At 40.5% G+C, this 23,059-nt stretch overlaps 1 protein-coding gene across 1 annotated transcript in view; it reads left to right on the plus strand.

The window, feature by feature from the left end:
- Positions 1-23,059, plus strand: part of LOC309690251 (glycerol-3-phosphate dehydrogenase, mitochondrial-like) — a 59,089-nt gene that overhangs the window by 20,758 nt on the left and 15,272 nt on the right. Inside the window, exon 7 of the mRNA XM_082507199.1 lies at positions 701-797. The gene's annotated coding sequence lies outside the window, so the exon portion shown is untranslated. The remainder of the gene's footprint in view (positions 1-700; positions 798-23,059) is intronic.

The following is a 23,059-nucleotide window of genomic DNA, read 5'->3' on the forward strand; positions in this document are numbered from 1 at the left end:
CCGGTATAAAGTTGATCTAGCCTGTTAAAAGAGGGGGGACTGTGCATGCAGAGGTGTAATGGCAACGCAGTCTCTATTAAGGCTAACAGCTCCCATCTCCTTCAAGGTGGTCATTTAGTAGTGCTGCTCATTCAGCCTAATCAATGGTTGAAGCTGCAGCGAACCATTAAATAAAAAAAGAGGCTAGAGATGAGGTGCTTCTGATTGGGGTTAATTGGATGTAATTGGAATTTATACTGTACAGTGGACGACTCATTAAGAACACATTTAAAAATAATGTCATTTGAGCTCAGGTCATTTAACCATTTTTACACTGGAAATAGTGCAATGCAGGACTTGGGAAAAGTGGCATAGCTGGTGTCCTACTGTGACTTTCTACAGGCTGTATGTGCGCTAAAATGCAAAATGTCACTCATTGATTTCTTTTCAGTTTGCACCTGAACCTTGCACCTTGAATTTCAGATTGAACAGAGTTTAGATTTGTATTGGATAATGTGCTAACACTTCATTTAATTAATTTTTTTTAGCATTTTTAAGCCCTTGATCAACATTAAACACTTTAAAATCAATTATAATACAGCTGTAACCAGAAGCTTTCTGTGTGCAGCAATAAGCATATGCTTGTGAATAAACAGATAATCAAACAAAGTCTCATTAAGCTATATTTAATTTAAACTGTGTTTGTTTGTTTTTTCTGCAGTTTTGTCCAAGCTAGCATCCTGTGTTGGACAGCGACTTGAAGCTCTGTGCCATGAGACAAGCTCAGACGGATGGATTTCAGCACTAATCCGTTTGATGTAAGTGAATTTAGGTTCTAATTCATGGGCTTGTGCACTGTATAACAAGCCAGAATCAGCAACACACGGTCCATAAATTCAAGAGGAGAGCAAGAGGGAGAGAGAGACAGAGTGTGGGATGAGAGAAGGGGGTAGAAGAATATGGTGTTTAACTGGAAGGCAGTATGTTTTATCAGTCACTGGCACCATTTAGCTGACAAAAATGAGCAGGCCCAGCTCTGGGAATAGGGCCTAGGCACCGGGTGTTCACCAAATCCTCACAAGAAGAATATCAGCACTTCTCACATGCTGCTGCCTGATATCCACTGCTGTAGCTGAAAACTATCTCCATTGTCCAGTTTGATTGCCTGAATCAAACTGATTTACTGCAAATCCATCTGAGCTTTGATAAATCTATTACAGTTTCATTTCACTGATTTCATTAACGTGAATAAAACCAGCCATGCTTTCTGCATAACTGCCTTTTAATGGCTTGGCCCTGTCACCTGCCTCAGTATTAATCCCTCTGACTTATTGCTCCGCAGAGGGAATGAGTAATGGGTATTTGAATGTGATCAGCACAGTACAATGCAATTAAGGAACCAGTACTGTTCTGTGCCTTTAATCCTGAACTAATTTGAATTGCAGTTTGATAGCACTGTGAATCCTGCATAATTATGTAGGGTGCATATTAAACTCTGTGACAAACCAAAGAGGCCTTTAACTAGCCCTGCCACAAGGAGAGCAGCCAGGAGAGCTACAGTAAGGTAGCCAGCCGGAGCACACTGGAAGTCTCAATTACCACCGTCTTGGATGACAGGTGGAAGCTTAGGGGGATGGGATGGGGGGAGGCTTCATTTGAAAATGGTTGACACTGATATCTCTCTTTTTTTCATCCCTAACCTCAACTGTTATGTACAAGTGTCATTTCAGCCTCAAAGAACAGATACATCAAGTGTGAATCAAAGAAAGGTTTGCGTTCGGTCAGTGAGGATAAGCCCCGAAGAGACGCTTCAAAGTCCACGTGTATTTATCACCTCTCTTCTGGCAGCTAATTAGGAAAGTTTCAAATTGTTCATTATGGGAGTTAATTTTAGGACATACCTGCAGAGGTAGATACAGTTTGGTAACATCCGACAGAGTGTTTGCACTAGTTTGTGCTTCTGATATATTACTAAAGCCAGATTTAAATTGAGTTCATAAAATATAGACATTTATAACATTTAAATCACATCTGTGTCATTGCAAGACGTGTGGACTAAAAATAAAGTTCTTTAATGGGAACTGAGTTAAATATGTTAGGTTTCTTGTTTTTCATCAAAATGGTCAGAAAGAAAATTCCCATGTATCTCCCTCTGATTTTACTTTAAACCAAAAGAATTTAAAGGCAGGACATAATTTGACTGTTATTCTCTGGGGAGGGGAAAAAGAGTTTAAAGACAGTTTAAATCGGCAATAAATGCTTCCATCAGGACTTACCTTATTTTTCGTTCCACAAGTGGTCGGACTCGCATATTTCACACTGCCTTAAAATATTCTTAACAGTGAGTTATTCTGCCGCACACAAGATTGAGCCAGAGAGCAAAGATAAGAGGGATGGAGTGAGAAAGAGAGGCAGAGGGGAGAAGAGGAGGAAGACACAGAGGGGGCTGCTAAATTAAGCCATTGTGACTCAAAATCCTCCTTTAATAAGGTTCATGCTGTCTACAACTTCATCATTTTCTCCTGAATGATAATTACTTTATTCAATCATGTTCAAGGTTTTAGTGAAAGCTAGCATTGATTGATTAACTTCAATTACCATGCTTGCATTTGCATAGATAAAAACTGCTTTTCAATTTGTGAGTGGCACGCGGGTGGAAACCCTGCCTTGATATTTGCATTTCAATGTGAACGGTGAAGGATAAAGGTGGGAGCGGGGTCTGATCACTGCTAAGCCCTTTCTGGTCGGCTGCGCCAGCATCTATTTTTCCATAAACACCCTTTGTTATGATGTTGGTTTGCTCCCTCCACGCAGAGAGAGCCAGCAGCGAGCTCTGTTTGCAGGCTGGCTTGTCGGCTCTGTTGGGGGATTAGGCTGCGTCGCACTACAACTCAGTCGAGAGCTTAGGTGAGCGCAGGCTGTGGCAGTGCACTGCTCTCACAACAATTGTACACCAGGCAGATGAATGGGTGAATGTTGGAAAATTTCACACTCCAAGGAATTGTATATGCTGCATTCTATCTATAGGCTCACCGAGCTAATGAAGATGCACATGTGTAAAGAGCGGGAGGCAGTGGGAGATAATTACAATTATCACATGTCTATATCAATCATCATTAACGAGATTGAAAAACACGCATAAACCCACACAATTTATCTTGACATACTTATTTAACCGTCAAATTATTTTAATTTTGGTAACTTTTTTATTTTTTTTGAAGCACCTCATGTGTCATACCAGCCACACAACTACATGCTCATTTACAGATGACAAGATATCCCCACTCTTGACAACCTGAAATCTTTTGCTTCTTGCCAACTTTAAGTGATAATGGAAAACCCAACAGATACTCGTAATTGAATTATTGTAACGGCAAGGCATGAGCACCTAAGTGTGAAGAAAAAAAACATTTTTTTGAAGTCCGTTGCCACTTGATCTCTGTGAGCTAAAATAAAAAAAAAATAATGAGAGGAGGTGGTTTCGTAATGTATTTCCATTTGTGCTCCGGTCCATGCAAGGAACCGTATAGATATACAGTGAGTCAAATCACAGCTGTGCCACTTATGCATGAGTATTGGGATTACTGTCACCTTTGTCTGCATATTTTTCTTTGATTAATGTCACCCAAATGCTGTGTCTTCCAATTGAGAACCCAGTTCATTTGCATGATTTTTTGTACATGGTGCAAATTTGGGGATAAATTAGTCAGTCTCCCTATGTTGGCATGGCACTGAGTGATTTTTACAGAAGGAAAAGAGTCTCAGAGCAGTACTCCCAGAGAATTACACCTGTGAGATATGCTAATCATTAACACAGCCATAATGACCTTATTTACCTTCATATAAAAGACAGAAATTAGCATTAGGTGCCCTAAATGAACAGGGAGTTAATAATCAAGGCACTCACTTTTACCCCCCATTTGTTAGCTGGAGAGGCGTCAATATGTTTAGTTGGAGGCAACCATCAGTTGATGCCTTTAAAACGTATTATGGCGCCATCCCCTATTGCTGCCTTGAAGGGGAATTCCCAGATGGTGGCCTATGATTAGGTAGTTCACTTAGCTGTTTAGAATTGAGCATCTGGAAACACAGGTTGAATTAACACCACTGGGTCCCTCATTTTCTCTAAATGAGTGTCATTCAATTAATCTAATTATTAGGCATGCAAAAACTGAAGGACTAATAGATTCCTATTATACCATCATTATCATCTCTTACTCACAAGTGCTTACATTTCCAAGCGGACTCATGTGTTCAGCACCAAAAGAAACAGCCTCGAGCTTTGCTCTTATACCTTCAGCTTACCTACGGACAAGTTTAGAAAATTGACAAACTTGGTTACTTTTTAAATGATCTCATTTGCATTTTGCTTTCTACTGTGCAGCGAGTTTCACTTATTCTCATTTCTAGTCCTTTCGGATGCAGAGGCCCTGCTGGTTTCCACTTTTGTCATGTAATCAGGGCCTGATTTAGACCTAGAACACCAGCTGAATGAAATTAAGATTCTAGTAGGACTGAAAACAAGCAGCACTCTGGGTACTGAGGAGCAGGACTGAGAGCCACTTAATTACAGCACTGTATCTGTGACAAAATAAAATGCACCTCAGAGGCATCATTAGCAACAGATACACGGGCAGATCAACGGTATAGGCATGAAACTGAACAAAACAAGTCTTAAAGCGATTACAAGTGAGAAAACTGACGATGACATTAGAGGAGAAATTTCAGAACATCGTAGCCGTATCCTATCTGGGACTCCTGTGGCTATTTCTGCTACATTTGTTGCAAACAAAAAGGTTGATCGAGGGGTTTTCTTTTGAACACATTGTCCTTCTGTCACTTCACTCTATTTGACATAATGGACGGGCAGAACAGATGATAGGTGTCAGCTCCTCATCAGCCACCTCCCGATCATGTGATGCAAGCCTAAAATGGCCCATCTCACATCTCTCTTCTCTGTTCCCTCGCTAACTCCCCCTCTCTGGATCCCCTGCTGGCCGGAAGGACCCTCTCCCAAGCCTGGAGTGGCTCCTGCTGGGACTAGTGAGCCGCTGGCGAGAAAGGCAGGGGAGGGAAAGAGGAGGAGGAGGTGGTTGAGGGTGTGGGGGTGTTACACAGACCTGGAGAACACGAGCAGTCCCAACCTTACCCATCACCCTCCACCCCATCCCAGACTGCTATCTTCCGTTCCTACTGACCCTCCCCCCACACAGACAAGCACTCTCCCTGCTGTTTGTGTGTGTATATGCGTTTATGCACTTCTATTCTAGCGGATGCATGTGTGACAAAGCGACTGCGTCCTTGTGTGTGCGTCTGTGTTTTCACACAGATGTACTTGCTTGGTTGTGTTAGAATTATTTTTAGTGCGTAGCTTGTGTGCGTGTGGCCGTGTTAGTGAAAGACTGAGTGAGTAAACATGTCCCAGGAAAGGCTGAACATCAAGAGTAAAGAACAATAAATCTACTGCACAGAACTAATCATACAGAGGTAACAATCCACCCAGAGCTGGAGCTAGTCAATTAAATCATCAGCTCATTAGAATAAAACCACTTAAGCTGTAATCAAATAACTTTGAATCCTTAGATCAGCATCAAAAAAAGAACACTTTCTATTTTCTGTTTCTTTTCCTCTCCAACTAATATCCAGTTTTCTCAGTTTCCATGAGATTTTTTTTGTCATTTGCCTTAACACACTTCACCCCCCCTCCAACAGGCCCTCTACCAGCCACACTCCAGTCTAGCCCTGTCTGCAATGCAAACACCCCGGCAACTTAATTCACAAAGAACAGATACCAATTTCTTCTCACCAAGAGATATATCAAGGATGTTAAACAAAGCAAACAGCTGCATCGAATTCTGATGGCGCAAAGCTAAGCCTTCAATTTGAGCCTTCTCTCAGGAAAAAAAAGCAGAATTTAGCTTCAAATATATTCCTGGTAGAAAAGAGAGCGTATTGTGTTATCATGAGAGTCTGTTTACCTAGTGAATCTACATATGGCTATCTAATATCTTTGTGCCATTGAGCAGGTTGGAAGCTGGACTCCCAGGGGTTTCAAGGCTGGGATTATGCATGGCGGGGGTTGAACTATTGCCCCTGTGTGATTGAAAGACCTCCACCAGCTTAGGCCCTGTTTATTGTACATTTGCATTGCTCAGTTCCACGAGGCTGCTGGGAACTATCAGTGGCCAGGCAGCTCATATCTGGGCTTCTGTAATTCGGTTTCCTGCGGATCCCCCTCATGCCTTCCAGCAAGCAGGAGGCGCTGAGGGCTTATAGGCAATCATTTAGTCTGATTGACCAGGATATTCTCTGATCAATATCTCGTACCAGGCCCCACACGGTGAGAAAAAACAAATCAAGTGTTTGCGCATTTCAAGCCAGTATTTACACTGGCATTCAGGATTCAATACCAAAACACTTCTCCTTAATTTCGATTAACAAGAGGAAGGCGGCTTTGACTGTGTCATGCTTTCCAAATGAAGAAATGTAAGATTAGCGATGTTGTGAGGCAACTTTAAGATGCACGGCATGTTTTGTGTCAGTAAGTTGGATTCCGAGTCATCTCTTGCCAATGAAGTGAAGATCTATTAATAAAGATAATTGCGTTTGGATCCATGCCCTGAAGTGGTCAACTATGCAATTTCACTAATTCATCCTGGAGAAAGGTTGACCTTAAGAAATGTAATTACACACACACACCTCAGTTACATCGGGAACCCAAGAGGTCTGCAAAACGTTTACTGGTGAAGAAGGTATAATTACCAGAAAACAATTAGCCCATTACTGTGGCAGTTGGAAGAAGAGGTTTTTTTTTTCTGGTGCATCTTCTGGCTTTAAGCAAACAATTTATTATGAAAATCCTGTTGCTAAATTACATGTTATCTGTACTAAAGCAAGAGTAAAGATTGTTTGACTTGTTAATTTCTCTCTTTTCCCCCTTAGGTCTTACTTCTCTCTTAAATAGTGAAAATTGAGTTATTAAAATTTGTGAGAAACTCAATGCACCTGCCTATCTTTAAGGTATACAGTGGGGACCAGCATTAGTTCTACATGGCCACGTGGAATTAAGTGGTTTAGAGTAGCCTGGTATAAACACAAATCATTTATGAATTTTAATAGGCCCACCCATGCCTCATAACTATGCATGACTTCATACTTTCATAATTGACAGGAAATATGATCTAGGCCAAGGGTCGCCTATTAGAATGACTTTTCATTTAATTTTTTGACAGCCCAATACACAAATACAGGGTGGATTTCTTGAGCATATTCATGTAGTGCACAGGAACCTTTCTGGTGAAGTCTAGCAGCAAACCCCTGGGGTCAGGACCACCTCTCTTATAATTACGTACTACTACATTTTGTAGTAGTACAGCATATCTCCCTTTGAGTTGCACAATGCTGTTGTTCAAGTGGAAATTCGGCTTGTTCGTTAAAGTGGTTAAAAGCATATCTCACAAAGCTAAAGTGTACATTAGATATACAGATCATTTCCGCTGGCAGGTATGCTGTGCACTCTGATGTCGACCATGCAGACTGAGCAAATATAAAATGTTGCCTTTCGCTCAAGTTCAGCTGTAGGTCAGGATGACCCCCTCCCCTCGCTCTTCTTCCACACCTACCCTGACCAGGACTGTTCTGTGGCAGCGAGGTGTTCATATACAATGGAACAATATGCCGTGGGAGGTCGAGGAATGTGGGCTCTATCACCCCCCTTTTAGCACAAGCTAAAACTCATTGTATCCCTTAGATGTAAATCTACACCTCTGGGCTATAAAAGTGCTACAAAGAAGCTTCTTGACTGTGTAAATTAACATTCATCCCACTCGCAATTAAGCAGACAGACTGACATTGTAGCTCCTACATGGCAGCAACACTGGGGGCTTTGTTGACATGGCGTCTGGATAGAGGAAAAACCAGAGGAAAATATTTTCAACTGAGTCATCGACTGGACATTGGGATCTGGAGACTAGAGTCTGAGTGCAAAACAAGATGCTGTAATTCAGCTTTTGCTCTCTCGTGGGATACTATTGCGCCATTATTAAAGTCATCTTCACACCAACAGAAGCACCTTTGGTGCTGACACGCAAAGTGTACAGCACAGTTTGTTATTTTCTGCGCACTGCTGATCACTTTTAGATGATATTTCAAAATTTTTTCTCTGTTGGAAAGATAAAACAAGCTAATCTCAGTGAGCACATGTATCCATAGTTAGAAATTACATGGAAACCAAATTAGTCTCTAATAACTCTGCAACAGATGGTGCTTGCTCTTCTTACCGAAAGTTAAGAATAAGCACAGTGATGCAGTAGCGCAACATGAAGCTAATAAATTAATCTAAATGACCAAAGACAAAAATAAATTCCCCCTAGATAAATCTATTCAAAACACACACACAAACATGCACACACACAAAATTTATATCCAGTTAACACTGGATATAAGAACACATTGCTGAAAGCATGAATACATTACCATCTGCTGCTTTTAATCCCAGACAGTTACAGTAGTGGCATGTTTTGGTAAAAGGATATCATTAATCATGGGTATAATCAGATGACATCAGGTCATGGCCCACTAAGTGTGTTTTCCTCATTATGGTAATATGGAGGAGAGGGGTATGTTTCCGCTCCTTTTTTTTTCTACTTTGACACTTCTTTTCATGACAACCCTCTCCTCATGGAGGAGGAAGGAAAACATTAGCAGCCGTCTGCTTCAGTCACTATAATCTGATAAACAGCAATTTTAGCTGATGCTACAAAGAGCTAACAAGCGCAGATTTATTGTGTTAAGACTATTTCAATTTAGTATATGATCTCTAAACACGGAGGTGTCAAAGAAGTCATTTTCGTATCAGATCTTAATTCAAGCCAACTTCAACTTATGAATAGACCGAAAGCTTCTCTGTGGCAGTAGAAAATAAACCCTGAGGCTATTTACTGTCTCCTTGATATATGAAGTTTGTGGTTTTGATTGTGTGTGATTATGTTCTGGGAGAATGACCTTTAGTGGCAACCGTATTGTAATGTAATGAGGATGTGTCAGTCGGCGGGGGTACAGTGATGAGACGAGGCCAGGCAACTGGCGTTTAGAGCATCGATCCACCGGCACCACGAGTGTAGAGGAGAATCTGAAATATTCCAACGCCTCCCTCGCCCAGCAAGTGGGTGTGGGATCTCTTTGAGCTGGTCTCAAGTACTTTGAGGCATCCTCTGAAACAAGGCTGATGTATACGACCAAACCAGTAGGTGATGAGCTAAAGATATTCCTGAATAATACGGTACACGATTAGAGTAAATCTACTTCTAGAAATCACACACACACACACACGCAAAAAAGTGATCTCGCTGCACCTCCTTGATTTTTAGTTTACGCTATAAAACCACAAATCTGATTCTGTGCTGCTAGGAATATGACAATGTTATGTCATACTAATCATGATTAATGTGGAAAAGATAAAAAACAGTTGGAGTGGAGGTGAAAGGAGAGGAGGTGCAGATTGATATGGTGATGAATTCTCTTACCTCCACCTTCTCATTAACTCTTGCCTGGGTAATATGACCTGGGAGAGATTTTCTCCTCCTACTTCAGCCCTGACACTGACTCTCTAAGCCCTTCTTGGTAAGCCCTATCTCATAAAGTACAATTAACTGGGCCAATCAGACAGGCTTAAAGTCACTCCTAGTGCCTTAACTCCTAATTAACCAAAATACATCATCAGCAATAAATCAGCCCCATGGATTTCAATCATAATTAAAGTAATTCGTAATGTTGTAATTTGCTCTGACTTTTTCTTCAAGGACTACTTAGTCTGATTTGGGCTAATAGGAATTAAAATCAATATTTTTTAGTCAGGCTTGGTTTTTCTTTAAAAAAAAAGAAAAAAGGGAGTACACCATACAAGTACAAGATATCTGATTTAGAGTTGAATGTGAATATTTGGTTGAATGTGATCTGAGCATGTACTGAATAGTTTATCTCTGGGGTTTGAGCCTTAACTATGGAAGCAGAGCACCAGTGAAACATTAATCACCAAAGTATTATGGCTGATATCCTTGGACAGCACATTAATTCAGGTGGCTATTAGGCTGCCTTGCAGCAAACCTTCGAAAAAGGTCTACATTGAAATTCAGTTGACAGTGTGTAGAAAGTAACTATGACGTTACTGCATTTGAAAAAAATAGGAAAAACAAATTATAGGTATGAATATAACCAATATTTTAAGTATGTTTAGTGGAGCAGTTTAAAAAAAAAAAAATGCGGACTTCAGTGGGCTGTAGGTTTAATCATTCCTGACTGGCACAACAGTCTTCCCTGTATTCCTTGTCAACAGAGACAGCCACTCTACCTGTAGATGGAAAATACAAAAAAAAGCTGAAGAAACACCAATTAGAATGGCTCGCTCTCCTGCACTCCCTCAGAAAAGCCTGGCTCCGCTAAAGGTCAGCCTGAAATTTGAATGACAGGGCCAAAGTCTTTTACTCATAATTTTTGTGTTTGCAATAGATTTCGGAGCAATTCACAGCCTTAAAGGCCTTAAGTGGAACAGCAATTAATTGTAATGAATAATCTGACAAATCTGGTTGACATATGGCCGCTAATACTCCTCCTTTCTAGAGGGAGCAGTGGAGGGATTAGATTACCTCAAATGAAATCTGGGAGCGCTGTGCCATCTGCATGTACAGGGTGAGGCAGCGCACGTAAAACAGGACGTGGGTGGAACCAGGGTCTGCTCCCTGCCGCTCGAGTTCTCTCAGCCTCACCGGCAACTGATTTGGGAATTGAGCCTCTTTTTTTTCCCCCCCCTCATCTTATTGAACCAGCTGCCTCTCATGAAATAAAACGCAATAATGCTGCGGCGTTGCCAAAATCGAACACACTGAGAAAAGTAAACAAACATGACAGAAGTGATAAGTGTTGTGCAAACATATAAACAACACCGCCGTGTCAAGCCATCTGAGCACAAGGAAGCCATAACTTTATTAAAAGTATGATGAATTTCCATGAACCCCACACACACATACACACATCAGTTTATTATTAAACTTATAAAGCTACACAAAGTATCTTGTATTTTGTTGCTTTAGGTCATGAAAGAGGTAATTAATGAGCGGCTGGTTTAGCAGTGATAGAAAGCCATGAAAAGCATGGACAGTGATGGGAAAGCTATTCAGGTAATTTGCTTAAGTGAAACAAGTAAACCCACACTATAAAAATACTTCATCACAAGGAAAAAGTTCTGCATTAGCTAACTTCATTTAAGCAAAACAATGGAAATAACAATTTAAATATAAAGTATTTTTACAGTAGTTTGTGAATTGGTGCAGGTGGAGTAGATTACAATTTAATCTGTACTTGTTATATGAATGTACTCAGTTACTTACAAACATGGAATGGGGTAATTCTAGCCTTTGGCAAAGGGCTGCTACAGTTAGGGTCATTAATGCCTATTTAATAACCTATTTACAAAGTCTTTTAAATGGTGCCAGAAAAAGTAAGAATAGCCCAGTCCTCAGCACTGGGAAACAATGTATTGCTGGGAGTGTGCTGCTGTATCAACAGAGCTGATACGTGTAATGGCGTCATTCTGTAAACTCCTGCTAAAAGCCTGATAAAGAGGCAGCGGCTATTAACAGCCAGCTGACATAAGCATGGATCAGCACATTCGTTTAAAGAAGGAAAACACTCTTCTCACAATATACTTCGGCCTCTACTATTTCTTTGTCTTGCATGTAGTCTTGAGACCCCTGATTATAAAGTCACAGCAATATTTGTATTTGATAAATGCCTTTATACCTCACTTGGACCTTAAAGGACTAGTTCAACATTCATACTGCTAAGTGCACTTTTTTTCTTAGAGCTGACCATGTGCTCCAGCTGGCCTCAGTCTTTTCTGTTGATAAGCACTTTTTGCCTGTGAAGAGCAATGGCATAATCTGACTAATCTGACTTTTTATTCGTCCCTGTAGTGGTCCACGGAACAACTTAAAATTTTACTTAGCTTTTGAGGGTTTTTTGTGTATTTTAACCAGGAACAATCAGTCATAGTGTTAAAACTTGTGTACAGAGTGCATAGTGAGTCATTTTTTGTCTCATTTACAAGTTGAAATGAACCAAAATGATACTTTCAACATGTTTTAGCACAACACTAGACCCACTTCAAATATTTGAAATGTTTTAGACAATTTTTAAAGGTGGGGGGTGTTTGAAGCAATTCATAGAAAGTCATTGCCAAGTGGAAGTTTTGCATTTGCTCACATTGTCCTAAACTCGCCTAGAAAACACGGAATAATAATTTTATACAAAGGCAGTGGGCGTCAGCTCAGATTATCAGTCACCACTTGCAGCTTTATTATCATCGCTTTAGCCAAAATGTAACTTTGATACAGAACACTAGATTGGCTCCATTAACTCCACCTGACAGAGAAGGAAAAACAACAATACATAATTACCCTTTTCTTCTTATAAAATGCATTCTGAGCGGAGAGTTCAGGAGCCAGGTCTCATATTTAATTGCAGGAATTGAATAAAGAACGTTTTTCTGTGAGGTGCTGGTGTGTGGCTAGCATAATTGCCAGGGAACAGGTCTTAATTTAAACCGGGGGGTAATTATCATGCAGAGCATACCCACCCAGAATGTTTGCATAACTATCACAAGCGTTTTCATAAATGATGCTTTAATTAGTCTTAATTAGAATTTGTTTAAGTCAGCAGGGAATGCAGGGCCCGTGAAATGATGTATGTAATAAGCATCAGGGCCCGCTCTGTTTTTTTCCTTACTTGGGGAATAGAGCTGACAAAATCACATCACATTAAATTGATTCAGTCAGAATTAAAATTCTTATGGTATTAATTAAATGAGGGAAGATCTCATTAGCAGGCTGTGTGGTGAGGGAGAGACCCTCTCTGCCAGCAGATGTGACGGTGTCAGAGCTGCTGTACATGCTCGCCATTAGGGCCCCCAGACAAGGAAAAAGTGAGGGAGGAGAGAGGAGGGAAGGAAGGAGGAGAAAGAAGGAGAGGAGAGATACGCTGAGAATGATGGAAAACAGAAGAAGGAATAAAAAAGTGGAATGCAGACAATAGAGGAAGAAGGGGAGGGGGGAAGAAAGAATAAGTGAGAATAAGAGAATGAGAAAAGGAGCGAGAGTCAGTGCATGTCTGTTGCTCTGGGAGAAGAGGAGGAGGAGGAGGGGAGAGAGAGAGAGGTGGCAGCGTATTAATGGGTTGAAGGCTCCTCACCATCTATAGCTTTATTTAGCTTCATTTGGTCTATTTGGCTGGAGGAATTCAATAAGAGAAGAGCTAATGACTTGACCAGATACCCTGTTATCAGCACTGATGAGACACCCTCTCTGCTTGACTCTTTATACAGCTACAGTGGTCTAATAGGCCTCTGGAAGATTGCTACCCAGAGTACAGTACAGACCTTCCCCCAGGAAATATAGAACATGATTTTGCCTCAGGGATCTTTGCTTGGCTGTTACAGGGCTCACCTGATCCTTTTGAATTACTATTGACACACTTCTTAAGGTACTAAACTGCAGAATAATCCTCCAATTCAAGGGTGTTACTCCACAGAGGATTTCCTTTTTTATCCTGTTGTGTTTTCAGGGTTGGGGTATTCATCCCTCGAGCAGCACGCAGTATCATCAGGTCAGCAGATAGTGATGGGGATGCTAAGCAGCAGACACATTGTTGGATGCCTGCAGCAGCTGTCGGTTTGAGTAAACTCCAATTTTAGCTGTGTAACATCTATCATAGGTAGACAGCAGATATACCATATAGAGTGTCAGGATACAGTATGCCTTAATGTCTGTGAGGCAGAGACTTTTTATTGACAATAAAGTCAAAAATTCTGAAAGAAATCACTTTATATCCAAAACGGGTCAGTAAAACACCTAAGGCCTACAGTATATGAGGCAGGAATTGTAAACAGTGGAAACACTGCCCTGTATAGAATCCAATGAAAATGATAATGGAGGAAACAATGGCCTCGGGCAATGTAGCAGCAACCTAGCACTGCCAGTGTTACAAGGCATCACTTTCTCTTTATTAGGAGTAAGCATGACTGTTAGTAGGTCCTGCATAAATATTTGGGGTAAATACACAGTATATCATTTTTCGTCACACTTGAATTGCATTATGATTTCCATGCAGACTCAGGTGAACTGGGGTCAGGGGACTAAATTAAGTGGGTCCTGGAAGCAGCTGCAATGGTTTCTCTCTTTAACCATGCTTGGCTGGTTAAGCTATCAAAAGCCGCTTGTACATGCATCATAAAAAACACTGTGTCTGTGTTTAAAATGGTATTAAAATGCTGTTGACCCTTAAAATTAGAAAGGGAAACGTGCAACTCTTTGCATGGCAATTATTTCATGTCCATCTAGAGCACAGTAGACTAGAAACGTATGACAGAGGCCTCTTGAAAATTTATTGACAGACCGGCACAGAAGTGAGGAGGTTCATTTATGACAATGGGGCGTGATGACATCACACCATAAAAGCCCTGTGCAGGGTCAGATGGCATACGGCACACCGGTTTGAGTCTTTGTGTTTGCTATGCATGAATATATAAGAGGTGGAGTGGGTTAGTAGCTGACATTGCTTTCCTGTGATGTATTGTGACATCCACCGCGATGCTCTTTTTTTAATGCACAGGCTGTAGGACCACGTGAGTTCAAAATGGTACGACTTGGAGGTTCTTATAAAGCAGGTTTCTGTGGAGAAATTGCAGAAATTTTCCTTGTAACAAAGAGCTAGTTTAACCAAAAGCTCGTTTACTGTTTTTTTCCCCCCACTGGGATAATAATTGCCAGCTTACATTAGAAAAATCTCCTAAACTAGCTGTCAGCAGTAGCATAAATAATTTCTTTTTTCATGGCTGAATCTAGACTTTAGTGTTGTGAAATTTCTGAACTGTTTACCACAGTGTTTCTCGAGGGGAAACTGCTGCACCTCTTTAATATCTCTGGTTGCATTGGGCCATTGTGGGCAATGTTGCGAATGAGTAAGCAGGATTTGAAAATGTTGGAGTAACTGGCATTTCAAAGGATTTGATAAATTTCCTTCCTTGTTCTCATTTCAATAGATTAGAAAAAAAATTCTGAATTTCATTTGCATGACATGTGGCTGTATCACATTATATACAGTAGTGCTACCATGAAGGGAGATTTGCATTGCCTCTTTCAGATTCCATGGTGATATACATGTTGATTGATATACATGTTGATGAGCTTTAAAAACACATAACAAGCTTTGTAAGCCTGTGAGTGTGTCAGTTACTGTTCCCAGTATGTCCAAACTAAATGCTAAAACTGTAAGCATGGGCTATTATGATAATTTGGCTTACTTATAATAATTAGCTGTTGTATATTCATTAGCCTTTTAATTGGTTAACTCTGGGGACCGCCAACAATTCCAGTCAGTCAAATACACTAATGATACATGCACATACATGAACACACATGCATACACACCCTACCAGAAAGACCTTGCTGGAGTAACCTCCTCCTGAACTTTTATAGAGCACTCTCCCTCCAATCTTACTCCAGCTTTCAATACAGCTGTCAGTTTTGGGCAAAAAAGAAAGCTTTAACTGTGAATTTGCAGCTTTGTCCTCAGTGAGAGCAAGTACCTGTGACATCTGCACTGACATGCTGGAGATTATCCTCCATGTGATTGTCAGACAAATTGGGGGTCAGCAGCGTTGCAGACAGGGGAGCGTGGCAAGGGACACAGAGGAAATGTTCAATCACGGGCCAGCCCATTCGGGAGCCTCCCTTTTCAGCCTCTCCAGCCTATGGTTCATCTCTCTTTCGCACTTACGCTCTCTCTTTCTCTGCCCACAGCTGCCGGGCTTCCACTGGGAGGAAGCTGTATTATGGCTGGGTTAATTTACTGATTAATATCCAGCCACTAGATCCAGCTTTCCCCAGATGGCCAATTAAAAACTACAACTGGCAGCGCACATAGGCCTGGCAGCAGGTTGCCGATGGGCCCAGGGCTGGAGGCTGTGACAGAAGGTGTGGGTCCTGCTTGGGCCTGAATAAGAGCCGTTGACGATCTTAGACTTTGACTTTCCACACCAAACTAAAAGCCATAATACTGTGCAGAGCAAAAGTGAAACTGGGGCTGCTGAGAGGACACATACTGTGTTAAACTTAGGCCATCGCAAACAGAAAGTTGTAGGTTCTTGTGCACATTCTACATTTAACACACACATATATATATATATATATATATATACATATATATATATATATATATATTAGGGGTGCAACGATATTCGTATCGATATTGAACCGTTCGATACAGTGCTTTCGGTTCGGTACGCATATGTATCGAACAATACAACATTTGTAATTTATTTTATCAATTTTCCTTCTGACGATGCTGTCTGTGTTGAGCGCTCAGTGAATCTGTGTTCGACTACTCCGCCGCAGATCCACTGAGCGCTCAACACAGACAGCATAGTCAGAAGGAAGAGCGCAGGGCACCTCCCCCACCCTCATTCAGTTCTGGCGTTTGGAATTATTTTGGTTTTCATGTGACGTATGACCCTGAAGGTAAGCGAGTCATGGACTAAAGTAAAACAGTATGTTGGATGTGCCATGCAATGCTCAATTACATTGGTGTGAACTAGTGTGCTAGCGCAGTTAGCTCGTTAACGTGTTGGCCGTCTAGCCCCATGCACGGAGCGATCGGCGGTAGCTCGTTAACGGAGATTTGCCGTGTTGTGGCGTTAAGGTCATTTCAACGAGATTAACCTGAAAGCACTAGTGGGAACACGACGAATATGACTGCACATTTACACCGACATCATCCTAGTGCAAAGACAAGTGGAAGCAGACAAAAAAAAGCAAGCATGCTACTAACTTTAGCCGAGTCATTTAGACAGCTGTTAGCACATGATTCTCCTTATGCTGCTGAGAATATAGCCCAGAAGAAGCGGATAGTATAGCTTTTATTTTGGAAAGAGCCATTTCTCTGTAATAAACTCTCTTTTCCAAAGATGAGTGATTCCTCAATCAGATACAGGGCTTGCAATATCGCTAGCCCGACGTCCCGGAGCTAGCGATTTTTTCAGTCCGGCTACCAAAATCTATCTCTGCCCTGCCCGTCGGGCTATTGTAGGAAAAATATATGTCAATGCTTTTGCATTCTTTCAGAAATGTAGCTGGGTAATTATGTCATTGGCATCGGTGAGCCACTGTCAATATGTGACATATTGAAGTCGCGTTTGAATTTGCGCTCGTTTTTTTGCTTTCACTTTGCAATCGTGCGAACTGTGTATAGAGAGCGACAGCACTGATCTGTGAGTGATGATAATTTGTGCACCAATTCCTCTGACATCGTCTTATTAATCGTTAGCTTACTATGCAAACATGACAAGTGAAATCTCCCGCAGCAAGCTTAAACATGTGAGAGGTTGATCGTGCAGAGAATCGCTGAGCTTATGTGAGTGCGTGTGTAAAAGCAGCAGGATTTATATTTGACTACGATGACCTGGATGACTGAGAACCTTCACAGACAGATATATATTTTAGTTCTGCTGAGCCAAATAAGACAGGTCAGGGTGAAGAAGTGACAGCCAAAGAAAAGCTTACCACAAAACGGAGAAGTTATGACAAATCAGACTATAAGGCAAAAAGAAAGTGCAGCTTTATGGTTTCATGGACAAAAGAATTTCTGTGGCTGCAATATGACGAGCTAAATAACCAGGGCTGCACATAAGTGGTCCGCAGGTGCGCATTCGCTGTCAAAATAAAAAACACGCACAAGGGTTAGGGTTAAATTTAAAAACTGTACTTTTGAGTTTAAATATATATTTATAATTTTAATAAATGACAAATTAAGAATGCATGAACATGTATGTATATATGTATATATGTATGTATATATGTATGTATATATGTATATATATATATATATATATATATATATATATATATATGTATATATGTATATATGTATATGTATATATGTATGTATATATGTATATGTATATATGTATGTATATATGTATATGTATGTATATATGTATATATATATGTATGTATATATATATATATATGTGTGTATATGTATGTATATATATATATATATGTGTGTATATATATGTATATATATATATATGTGTATATATATATATATATGTGTGTGTGTGTGTGTGTGTGTGTGTGTGTGTGTGTGTGTGTGTGTGTGTATATATGTGGAAAACAACATTGATAAGAGAAGGCAAAAATGTTTATCTCCTTCTTGCATATTGAGTAGAACTGCATTCGCCTGGCTTACATTATATGTATAATATACAGATCAGACCTGTCTACATTAATCTTTGTCCTGTATTTATTTATCTATTAGTATGCAATAGAAAATCACTAGGTTATATCCATTTAAAGTTTTTTGTACTAAATATATAGACAAACCTATTTACTATATATATATATATATATATATATATATATATATATATATATATATATATATATATACAAACAACATAATTTTTCAGTTAAATTACATTTAAGTAACATGTGTTAATAAACAACACATTTTGTATCAGTTATTAGAGAACAAAATAGAACTAAATTACATTCATTATTATCCTTGCCTACATAAATCTTGCTTTGTAATTCCAAATGATGTACACTTATTACTTGGTAAGTACTATGTAATTATTTTCCAGGAGTGTGTATGTACTATGCATGTACTTCTAAATGTAATGATAGTTTATCTTCTATACTACATTTTCACTGCAAGCTGTAGTACTGCTGAATATTACCAGTAAGTAATATAATCCAGCCTGAAATGGAGCAGTGTTAATTTTCCTATAATAACCGGCACATTATGAGACACGGCTATATTTAGGTGGAGACCATTTGAATACAGGTCTTGTTTTAATACTGACACAAACCTTATAAATGAGCTAGGGTCACCATGGAAACACAGTAAATACAATGGTCGCTGCTCCTCTGAGAGGAAGGGTAATTAATAACTGAATTACAGAATGGAGATAGAAAGCCAGACAGACCCATGCAGCTTCTTGGTCCCTTGATAAAGGAGAGTTTAATACAAACAGTTGTACTTCTACTGGGTCAGCTAAACCAGGGATATCTGGGCCATCTCTGTTCAAAGAGAAAAAGGCCACGAACAGAATTGATGGCCCATTTCATTATGTAATTGCCTCTTTAACTTCCTTGTTCTGAGCAATCGCTCTTTAAACTCAAGCTCAAGGTAATATATGCAGAGATATGAGGGTAGTCTCACAGACAGATAATTCAGTAAATAGCTGTAATCTTTGCATCACCTTTAACCACCCCGGAGCTGGCTAATATGTCATCTTAAAACCGCAGAGTGCTAGAAATGAGTACGGTACATAAAAGACTGGTCTGCTACAGAGAGGAAATGCATATCAACACAGCAGTGAGCCCTCATGTGCACACAGACAAGAGAAAGAGGTTTACTGTGGCTGCTGTGGATATCACACGTGTGGTCTGTTGTGGAACGAGGCTTGAGACAGCCTTTAAGCTGCCACCCTCAGTGTCGGGGTACAAGGAGCACAAAGCTGGATATGATTACCTACAAGAGAGTGATGCTTCCTGCCCTCCAACCCTTGAACTTAAGGTGTACCCTACATAGAATCAAAGTAAACACCAAGCCCCTGCTCAGAGCCTCTGAAGTGGGTAGATGTGAGAACACAACATGGGTGACCCGCTTCCTTTCATTTCCCTCTTCATAAAGATCCCACAAATGAAAAAAAAAAAGTAATGCAACACACAAAGCAGCGGTGTGAAGGCAGTACTCTTATTGAAGGGTCAGTAGTAGGATCACTGGGAGAAGGTCACCAAAGAGCCCAAATTCACACCCCATAATTGAGTAACAGGGGTCGCTGATTACAAGAGAAGCATCATAGAGGAGCACTGGACAGCAGTTGGGGATGATTTCCTGTACCTTGGGCTGTACAGGAAAAACAAGACAAACCATTGAAAGCAGCTCTGGAAAGGCAGAATATTGGGTCGTCTTCCTAGGTCCCCCGGTGTGATAAAAAATTAGGAATTAATTAAGTGAACAACTGGATATAAAAGGAACTACTATATCAGAGAGATGGAGAGCGAGAATTCCTTCACCTAATTAGATCAATTGGGCATGAAGTGAAGAGGCTTCACTCAGGAGCAGTGTGTGGTTCTGAAATGGGATCACAGACTGAGGTGTGATTACCTTTTGATTGTTAATGCAAAATTGGATTGAGCCACAATGGTAAAAATCCCTTATTTTCTCATTAAGAGTTTGGAGGATGGTTTTGTGCTTCTCTTTCAATGAGTGATACGTGTGTGAATCTTAGTTGTAAGAAAAGCTTGACCTTAATGTGCATCATAAATAGTTTTTATAGCAAATGTGCTTGTCCCATTTGAATCATTAGCGGTAATTAATGGCTTCTCTGATAATTCACCTGAGTGCTTTATGTCCACTTATTCGGCCTATAAATTACCTTTAGAAGGACTTATTGACTCTTCATTTCAAAACAGGGCTTTTCAACTGAGTCTATGTATATTTCACAAAGTCACTGTTCATTAAAAGATGCACTTCTGTGACGCATCCTGTGCTTGTAGGAAAAAAATGGCGTTAAAGTGTGTTCTACACAAACAATCAATCTGAGAAGAATCCAATGAATCTCTTAATTACTGTTGGGCTGAGAGAGTACCCTGTATCTTAGATATGGACCTTAATCCAGAGGCTGGTCCTAACATAAGTGTCCCTGGGGAGGGGATAGTTCTGTGGCCCAGTGGAGCAGTAGAATGCCTCTATCTTTATCTGTCTCTATACACCTCCATACACAGACAGAGGACATGCGTGAGGGATGGGCCTCATCGTCCGGGGGAAACGGCTTGTGTCGGCCGCCCACACTGCGCTTCCTCTGTGTGAAATTGGCTGAGAGGATGTAGACATATTCCATGCACTGATCCATGGCTGAGTATAAACAAGAGAGGATCTTGCTTTCACTCCTAGAAGGTCAGGAAGCTTCCCCGTGAAACAGTAAGTGACACTGCCTCTTCCGCGCTCACTAACTGTCTGACCGGTGAAACTTGACCCTCCCATCGCCTCCTCCCACCCCGTAGCTCTCACCCTTAACTGTGACGGTGTCCTGTATACAACCAATTCGTCCACTCTCAGTGGGGTGCACTGATATTTAGTGGCTGGGTATGCCAACTTAATCAACAATTCCAGGGACAGATACTCAAATTCACATTGAGGGATCGAGCAGCAGACAAAGCATTCAAGCCTGTGACTGAAGATCCATGACCAGCTGGGAACACCTGTAACATCTAACGTCTAAACACTGCTCTGACTCATATATCATGACTTCAGCTGGACAAATGGGGGGGAAAAAAATCTAAACATCCTGTTAGATCCTCAGCTCACAACTAAGACTGTCCAACTGGTTGAGACGGAGCCATGAGATCTGATTGCGGCTGAAATAAAATGGACTGGGGAAGGCATGAATGTAATTAAAGTGGCTGACACTTTTATGCTGGGTAATGGGAGTCCAGGGCCTAGCTATTCCCTGATGAGCTCCCCTCACAGTATGGAGTACATTTTAATACCACGTTGCACAATGACTTAAACGCAACTCTCAAGGCCTACGCGGAGATGTAATATTGATGTGTAAATAGGATAAATGCCAATATCCTGGGGTGTAAGGCACGCTGGAAATAAACACTACCTAATACGCTAAATAGTGTCAGTTTATATTGTCACAGAGGACATAAATGTATATCTAAGAGTAAATAAAACTAAAGATACTCTGCTGTATTGGTAGGATACTGCAGAAAGATACAACTGAATGTTATCTCCTTGTAGCTGCAGGTTATATAAAAAAGTAAAAAGCCAGAACAAAAGAAAAAGAACTTCTGTGTGTGAAATTAGGCTTAATGAAATCTTCCCTCAGTCCTCCCTAAGTAGACAAAACAGATGAGTTGTGTTGTGCGCACTGGCACTAATGCAGAGAGCAGAAAAACAGTTAGGCATTGTCCAATCAGTAATGTATTTGTTAACGCAGGTAGGAAGGAGGGAGCTTTTAGATCACAGTGGGGCAGATAATGAAGAACTTAATAAGAGGAATGGTACTTTGAAATGTTCCTCAACCACCTAGGTCCCACAATTTAATCTGTAATAAATAATCTGGCATCATTGCAAGATGGCATCTCATAATGGCAAATGAAATATGCTGGTATGATAGGTACAATAAATCTGGATTTTCCTATGGTTCCCTCAGGCTAGGACAATATGCAACTATAGTGCTCTCTGTCAGGAAGAGCAGATCTCAGAGCCGTCATAAAATCTAAATGGGCACTAATTAGGCAAGCCTTCCCTCTCACACTTACTATTTCTATTGACATTTTCGGCGCGCCACCCTCCCACCCTCCCCCTGCACTACTATAAGTCACTGGGAAAAGAACTCCCAGGATTGCAGAGCACAGGGCTGTTAAAAGGAAGTTCAACTTAGTGGTAATGAATAAATTTGCCCTCCCATGCAGAACTGTTTCTTTTGTCTTGGACTCAACCATATTCCTGCATCTAAATGGTAGTTTGCTTTGCAGCAACCAACGACGCTATGGCAGATATTAGAGCCGTTAACGTAGATGATAATTACCTTTGATTAGCGATAACATCCTCATTTTCGGAAGGATGACAAGCATAGAGGGCGTTTTTAAATTGTGCAATTTATTCAACGTTAACTACATAATGCATATTTTTGGGTTCATATAGCAAATGTTTCATTAGTGCTATGGAAACTATAAATATTAGTATTAACTAAATTTGTGTGTAGTTAAATTTTCTATAGGGAGTAGTGGTGTTCAGAGGTAGTGAATAGTGGTGGGATCAGGTAAATATATACGTATGCCTTCTTGGGTGCTTCAAATTAATAAAAACCTAATGCGTACTTGGCACAGGCCTGCTTGTTGAACATATGCTGCAAGCATGGCTAAGCCATCTGGCTCAGAGTCAAGTATTCCCACCAACTGTAGTCTTATTCTACCTGACAGTGGAAAAGCTTTATTCCCCTGGCATCGGG

Source organism: Aulonocara stuartgranti, assembly GCF_965226115.1.
Source record: "Aulonocara stuartgranti genome assembly, chromosome: 16".
Classification (NCBI taxonomy): Eukaryota; Metazoa; Chordata; class Actinopteri; order Cichliformes; family Cichlidae; genus Aulonocara; species Aulonocara stuartgranti.